Raw genomic sequence first — 8,788 nt, 5'->3', positions numbered from 1 at the left:
TGTGTGAGCAATGTATACACATCTAACAATACACTGTATCTAACTACAGTGATTATTAACACCTTCAAGGGGTGAGTGAGTATTTTCCTTTTTTTTTTTTTTTAAAAGGCTAATTCTGAAATACATAACTAACACATTATTTGGTTAACATTATATGGGACAGGTAGCAAAGAAAATACTATATTGCTCTTGCATCTGAATCAAGAGGTACAGGAAGAGTTGTCTGAAACCTACCCACCTCTGTATGCTTTTTGCAGCTCTGACTGTGTCAGGAAAGAAGTGAGCTGGATAGGCCAAGGGTCACAAAATATTCATTTTGCTGGACCTAGTGTTATGTAGCATAACAAAAATGTACAAGACTGACTCTATCTAGTAACTAAAATAAATCCTGTGAATAGTAGATATTCAGATAACATTAGTCTTACTAACCTAACACCCAGGACAAACTGTTTGTTAGGATGTTCACAAAGATTTCCATTTCACAATTGTAGTCTAAGAGTTACAAAGTCTGACCTTGTCTTTCTTTCTGTCTGATATTTCTGCCACAGAGAAATTTAACAGCAAAGAGTACAAAATCTGATGTGTTTGAGTTGGGCTGTGTATGTAAATATAACTATGAGGGTATAAATATCCTTCTTCTGAACATGTGCATAAATGGTTTGAGTACACTTAACATTGTTACATCTGGGATATATATATATATACACACACACACACACACACACACACACACACACACACACACACACACACAAATTGGTTGCACATGTTATATTTGTAGTTGCTTACTTAAGTCTCATGTGAAAATATGGGCCCAAGAGCAGATCTAAGATTTTGAAAAAGGGGCTGTGGCAGATACAATTGGTGGTGGAGACTGGCAGTGGAAAGCTCACTGTGCATGCAGTAAGACAGTTGAAGGAGGATGCAACTGCACCACCACAGCCATTCTCTTGGATCTGCCCCATATAGGCCTATATTTCATTTTAGTTACTTTAGTAGAATAGCAGTAACATTATTTAATATATTTCAAGTGAAGTTTCTGTCTAGTTGCATTAAAAATTCAACTGTTTTAGATTGTTGCCAATCTAGACTGATATTAGCCCTAACTCCATAGTGTCTGAAAGCCTTGTCATGGTCTTCATTTGGAAAATGATCATGATCAGGCCTGCTGAACTGCATAATTTCCCATTGAGTGACATGATATATCATGGGTAAAGCAGTAATCAGACTCAGTTGCCAAGTATTTAAACATATGACTTCTAGTCTGAACAGGTTGTATAGTTCTGTTAATAGGTTAGACAATGGATTTGTTATAGGATGGCTTGGAGAGGAATGATCCTGCCTCATGCAGAAGGTTTGACTAGAAGAGGCTTGGAGGTCTCTTCAGCCCTGCTTATCTATTATTCCAGTCTGACTGCGGGCTGATTTACAAAAAAAAATGATAAGAAGATGCTCCAATTTGTTTGTTTTTAAGCAAGATCACTTTGTAACTTCCTTTTGTTACTCTGTTTTTACATTTTCTATAGAAGTTTAACATTTCCTGAAAACCAGCATTTTGCCCTTGGGGACCAGTACCATGGTCTGTTGTCTTGAGAGCCTGTAGAGGCTGTACAGCATTGGGGCTGGCCAGAAAGTATGAATTCTATTACTTACGACATTTTGAGGTTTTAATATTCGGTTTTGTTTCATATCTGAATGTAACCTAGGTATTTTGAAATGTGAGAGACACCTGTACACATGGGCATGCTCCCCAGAACGGTTAATAACGAGTGGTTTGTGGATTCACTTGGCATGTGTGGAGGGCCAAGTTCAAGTCCTCTGATGTGAAGCAATGCCTTGAACATAGGTCTTACTTATCTCAAGTATTATGAATGTCCTCTTTACTGCCATATAAGGTGCAGACAGAAATGACAGTTTCTCCCAATCTGGCCCCTGAAAGCACTCTACAGTCATGACCAAACATATGTGCACAGCTACAGAGCACTTTAAATGGGCCCAGTCCCATGACAATCTGAACTGTCATTGCTTGAGGGTCCCGATGAAGACGCTACAAAATAGAGAACCTTCAGTAACTTGTATCTGCGCATGCCAGGCTGGACTGATGCAGCTCAGCCCTGCACCTGGCACTGTCTTCAGAATGGAAGGAGGGGAAGGGAGTGGAGGGAGTTTGGTCTAGGGTTTTTCAGCTGGTGCTGGAGGGGTGGGGTGGGTGGATTGGAGCTCACCCTCCACCACTGGCTGGGCAACCCCCAGAATGAGCTCCCCCCATTCCCTTTCCCCTGTTCCATTCTGAGAACAGCACCAGGGCTGGGAGGTGGAAGTGGGGTTGGTAGGGGAGAGCAGTTGCAGGCTTGTGGCTGCTCTAAACAGCAGCTCAATTCCTCAACCCCAGGACCCAACAGTGAACATCTGTTGGGTCCAAGGGAACGTTGTAACTCATGGCACTTCCTGCAAAGCACCACAAATTGCAATGGGGACCTGCTTTTCTGTCTGCGCCTATAGAATCAATTGTCTTTCTCTGACCCTAGTACAGTTTACTTTCTACAGTTGGTGGTGTTGGGTAGGGAGTTGGGATGAAGTAGTGTTGATGTTTCACCTCCTCACCTCTACCCACCTATTCAGTATGAGAACATACAGACGATGCATGTAGCCAGCACCATGTAGTAAAAGGTTGACTTGCACTGATATATTACACTGTATTGGAGCATTAGTGGGCTAAAATCAGGCTTCGAGTAACCTGGGTCACATGACTGGTAATGAAACACTGTTTTTATTTCACAATTCGCAAATAAATGCCAAATGTAACTACTGGTACAAAAATGTGCAAGTTTTCTCTCTCTGCTTACACAACCCTGTTCAGCAGCTCCCAGTAACTGTCATTTGTTGTTCAGTCAGAGGTGTAATGTGAGAAGAGTGTACCCAGGATAGTCTTCTCTTGCCCTTCCCTGATTGTACAGCATGCAAGAGCAGCAGCAAACAGAGGGGCAGGCAATGTGGGTCATGGATTGCAAGGTATTTTGGTAATTGTAGGTCTCTAGAGTGGCAGCAGACTTTGCTGCTGCTGGGTGGAACTTTCATCCCATTTTTTTTTTTTTTTTGCTGCCAAAGCGCGTGTCAAAAGGGCAAATAAATTGCTGATTTCAGCAACAAAAATGCAATCAATTCTCCCCCCCAGCAGCAGCGAACTCCATTGTCTCTCTATAAAGCTATGCTTTCATACCTTGCACCCTGTGTGACAGCTGAAAATTGTGTCTAAGGTGCTTGCTGAATGCTGTGAAAATTAGACTAAATGTTTTTCTGTCATTTGTTCAGATATTAACCTATATGTTGTTGTTAAGAGCCTAATTAAAGTCAAAGAGTAATGAGGCCTAGTAAATTTAGCAAGACCTTGTAGAAGTAGTGATAGGCCCTCTGGTGTAGTAAAAAATTAACCTTATCAAAAGAATGCAAGGCTTGTACTGCTATTGGTCAGTCCTAAGGAAAGTTTGCAGTGGGAGAATCTGGATGGCTGTGAGTTATCAGCATAGCTCAGATGGTATAAATTGGCTAGCACATCCAGAAATCATTTAGAAGGAAGACGCAGATCTGTAAAAGAAACTACTGATTTAAAATTAGCTGCTAACCTGGATTTGTGGACTAGTAGATCTTGAGGAGCCCAAGGACTAAATACCAGGGTCCTTCCCAGTACCCCGTGGACAGCGCTGATCGGGGACACCTGACTTCACTGAGCTTTGAGGTGAGAAACTTGTCATATATCAGGCATCAGAGGGCGCTGCCGATAAGTTGCCAATGCAAATTATTATTGTCTGTCATTGTAGCATTATTTTTTATGCGTAGTTGTGTGTTTGTTAAGTCAATACACCTTTCTTCCCTTTCTACCCCCAATCACACTCTCAATCCCGAACCCTCTTCAGGCAGCTAGGACAACCCTGTAACACAAATTGTCTGTACTGCTGCAGTGCACAACTAGGAAGTGCATGCTGAGTAGTTAATGGAAAAGTGAGACACCCCCTTTCTTTCTAGCACCCCTCCTCTTAGGTAGTACCTGGAGCAGGTGCCTCACTTGCCTACCCCGCATTAAGTGTTCATAGATTCATAGAAGTAGGGCCAGAGGGAACCTGAGCAGATCATCTAGTCAGACCCCCTGCCCTGGGCAGGAATGAATACAGGGCTCTCATGAACCCTACTTATTTTCAGCTCAAATGATTCCAGCTAGGGAGTTATCAAGCCTCCTTTTAAAGACCCCTAAAGTAGGAGCCAGCACCACTTCCCTTGGAAGCTGGTTCCAGATCCCAGCTGCTTTGACTGTGAAGTAGTGTCTCCTGATGTTTAGCCTGTACCTACTCTCAATCAACTTGTGGCCGTTGTTCCTTGTTACTCCAGGAGGTGCTCGGGGGAACAGGGTGTCACCCAATCCCCTCTGGTCCCCCCTAGTAAGTTTATAGACAGCCACTAGATCCCCTTTCAGCCTTCTCTTGTGAAGGGGTGGGATCCTCTGGACCCTTCTCTGGACCCTCTCGATGCTGGCCTCATCCCTCCTGAAGTGTGGCGCCTAGAACTAGGCACAGTACTCCAACTGTGGCCTGATCAGCGTCGCATAGAGGGGGAGGATCACCTCCTTGGACCTGCTCATGATGCATCTGTGGATACATGACAAGGTGCGGTTAGCCTTGCTGTCCGTATCCTCACATTGGTGGCCCATGTTCAGTTTTAATTTTTCAGACAAAAGTGTCTTGTTATGTATTTCTGTTTTAAATGATCACGTATAACCTCTGTGCAGTTTGATATAAGTCACTTGATATGCAGAAATGCACTCTACAAATTTGATAAATTCTTCTGTGAATTTAAACAGAGATGTTGAGGCATTGTAATTCCCCAATATTGAATATAATGTTAAAACAATTTATTTCATTCACTTAGTCAAACTTAATTAATACACTCATTGCATCTAATTAGACCCACTGAAGGAATATTTGCTATATTTCAAGATTACTGTCTTTCATATAAATTCTTTCCAGTTCCTCAAAAGAAACTCAGGGAAGTAAGAAAAGCTGCTTGATTAGCCTAGACCAGCCTAGACCTTTTGGCCCTGCAGAGCTGGGCCAATCCACAGGCCAATCAAGTCCTGTGTACCAGGATTGGGTCCTGGGGTTTGGCACCACCCCCTCCCACTCCAGCATGCCAGGATTGAGTTTCAGGAGCCTAGTGCTGCCCTTACCCAGTCCTTCATGTGGGGATCAGGTGCCCAATTTAGCATGCAGAGGCTGGAAATTTAGCAGTGGGGGAGCAGTGCCACCACCCTCCCACCATCACATTTCTAAACCTACGTGGGGAGCCCTGTGGACTGGATAGGGCTGCAAGCTTGATCTGGCCCGCAGCCTGGGGTTTGAACACCCGTGGCCTAGACTGCCAGAAATTCTCTTTCTAAGAGAGGTAAAAATCACTGCATGAAAAATACATAAAAATTTAGAAACTAGAATTTGTAAAGGAATTATTTACAATAAATGTGTTGGTAGAGCCATTAAAACTTACAAAGAATAAGTCATGACTGAGTTGCTTCAAGGTGGTATGGTGTCATAAAGATGGATGGTTATATATTAAGTTCTGTTACTGTATAGTGTGTCATGAGGAGGGGACAAAATGGAAGAATGAAAAATTAGTTCTGTGATGATTGAATTTGGCCATATAAATTTGACAATAGCCAAAGAATTACAAAATTACAATCTACCTTTTGCAAGGGCTGGCACAAAGCCCAGAGAACAGAGACTGAATCCGTGCTGTGCTCTTTTTGCTGTAGGTGAGTATCGAGGGGGGGGGAGGGAAGTACTTAATTCCTTTTTGTGATGCAGCTTATTGTGATATGCCTAGCCAACAGCTCTGGTCGCTAAACAGGGCACTGTGCCAGCATTCCCCTCACTTCTCATTCTTGTTTTCTTGCTTGCAGGAGGGGATAATACATTCTCTCCGGAACAGTCAGAATCACAACAGAAGCAGAACTGAGTAAGGTAAAGTGTACTGTACTGCACAAAAAAATAAGGGCTGTGACAATACACTGCAAAGAATTCAGCCATCACTTTCCTGTGGCATTCATGTTTCAAACTTCCAGTGCACTATACAGCTAGGAACTCGCATAGATGTACACGTGATGGAGTTACATAACAACCTATACTGAAATGGGTGCATGAGGAAGGGAGAATTTTACCCATTATATGCACAAAATTACAGGTGCACCAATATATCAGTCACATATTGGATCAGCACTGATGAAAGGAACATTAACATTATTGGCAATTGGCTTTTTTGGCTGGTGTAGCCAGTAATTTTATTGATAAATCCTTGCGTGCATGCACATAGCCAGGAACACAGCCTTGGAGAGCAGCTTCCTGCTGGTAAGTCTGTGGAGGGGGAAGGGGCAGGGCTGGGCAGGGCAAGGGGCAGATCAAAGCTCCCATAGTGAGGGAGGGAGTGGGGCAGGGGCAAGGGCAGGTTCTGCCCAGCCAGGACATGGCACAAGACACTCGCAGGTGGCTCGGGGATGAGGGGAGGCACAGAGGGGGGGTCACTCCTCACCACTGCGCACACCTCCAGGGCATGTGCCCCTCTGGATTTGTGAGCGCAGTGAGAGTGGTCTACAGGGTTGGGGCCAGGGGCTACGCCAGCCTCTTCCTGGTGGGGGTGCTGGGTAGAGGTGGGGCAGGCAGTGCTGGGAGGGCTGGCTGCAGGGTGGGAAAATTCGCCACAGCCACCCCTCCCAGCACCAGCACTGCCACCTGCCCCACCCAAAGCACAGCCCCAGCCCAGCCCCACCACCCACCAGGAAGAGACTGGCAGCACATGCCCCTCATGCCTCCCCTGGGCGTGTGCGCAGCTGAGGGGAGCTGCCCCCCCCAACCTCTCCTGCAGACCCCTGGATGTGCCACCCATGGGTCCATCTCATGACCTGCACTGGCTGGGAAGCACCTGCCCTTGCCCCTCCCCCACCCCATCCCTCACCATGGGAGCCTTGATTTGCCTCTTCTGCCCCTTCCCTCCTCCATGTCCCTCCCCCCCCCACAGACTTATAATTTTTTAAGCATTTGTTAGCAAATTTATAAAAATTTAGAAGCCAACCTCTTAAAAAAATAGAATGAATCTTAGCCTTGAAACCATAAACCTGAACCTGCCCTGTGAAATATTTTAAATGGTAGAAAATTATCTATTAAAAATGTAGGAATAATAATAAAAAAGTGAGATGTTTTCTGATCACCTATTTTTGTTCTCCTGTAACTGAAAATATTTAAATCTTTCTGAACGAAATTGAGTCCTATAATATAGCTTGTTTAGAGCAGCGTTTATCTACCTGTGGGTCATGACCCCAAAGTGGGTCACAATAATATGAAAGGGTCACAAACTTTAAAAATGGATTTTCCTTTAAAGGAGGAAAACGGCAAGTTTCCCCTTGCAGGCCAGCAGAGTTCCAGGCAGCATGGAGAACAGCTCCTGCAGCTCCCCAAAGGTAAATCTATGGGGTAGGAGGGCATAGAAAATACAGCAGGAGTGTGGGGGGGGGCACAGGTGACATGTTAGGAGAGTATGGGGTGACACCTGCCCCCCCCAGATTTGTGTACCCACGATGGGCATGGGGCTGCAGCCTGGCCAGACTAGTGTGGGCAGAAGTCACCTCTGTGGCCCAGCAGGCAGAACCCAACATTGGAGGGCAGAGTGGGACAGTGAAACTTGCTGCTGTTGCCAGGACCCCTGTGCCAGCTGCACCATGAACAGTGAGAGGAGTAATGACTGGGGGGATGAGGCGGCCATACTGTTCTTACTTCCTCCACTGCTGGCCACTTGTACTCTAGAGCCACTGTGTCTCTACCCTGCCATCATGGCCTGGCCACTGCTGCCACTCCCCTCAGACTGTGGCTCTATCCCAGAAGAGAGGTGGCAGTGCGAGCGGCCTGGGAGGAGCGGCAGCAGTGGCTGGGCCATGGTAGTGGAGTAGAGCTGTGGCCCAGAGCCTGAGTGACTGGCAGCAGGAGGAGGTGAAGGCAGCGCAGCCCTCCCCCATCTGTTACTCTTTGTGCTGCTGGTGCCTGGGGTGGGGGGCAGCAGGTTGGGAGTGAGTGAGTGGCACCAGCAGGTCTGGGAGGGCTGCGGGTTGGGAGTGAGGGGCACTGGTAGGGCCAGGGGGATGTTTTCTACTTAAACTATTTATTGGTTCGGGACTGCCCAACTATGTTTACAAATGGTACAAAAAAGCTTGAGAACCATTTCTTTAGAGTATTATCCCAGTGCATTAGGCTAAGAAACAGTGTGCTTTTTTAGATACATCACTTAATTTCTCTGCTTGTTTTCCCATTTGCAAAATGGTAATAATGATAATTGCTTTCTTTGGAAAGGCACATTAAAAACTGGATGAAGAAGTGATAATCAGTGAAAGCATTTAATTATTAACACCTTTGGGTAGAAGAAATGACCATGCTGTGGGTTGGGCAGGCACCACATGGAGACTGGTGGTTTTAACTGGTGCATTTAATTTGTAAGGGGTCATGAGAGTTGGCTGTATTGGTTGGTCATGGAGAGGTCATTATGGAAGTTGGCTGTATTTTCTTTGGCTAGAGATTGACTTTTTCTCAGTAATACCAGTATAAATGCGTATGATGTTAGCCAAAAATTGTTCTGCTAAAAACTTTGTCCAGCCCTATTGATGTTAGTGGTTCAACACAGAATATAATTCCAGACAGAATTTACTCTGTGCAGCTCTGAAACACGCAAACAGCATTTTACCAACATCTTTATCACTGTTGAT

This window comes from Alligator mississippiensis, chromosome 5, assembly GCF_030867095.1.
Source record: "Alligator mississippiensis isolate rAllMis1 chromosome 5, rAllMis1, whole genome shotgun sequence".
Classification (NCBI taxonomy): domain Eukaryota; kingdom Metazoa; phylum Chordata; order Crocodylia; family Alligatoridae; genus Alligator; species Alligator mississippiensis.
The sequence above is the reverse complement of the archived record's forward strand: the minus strand, read 5'-3'. Positions refer to the sequence as shown.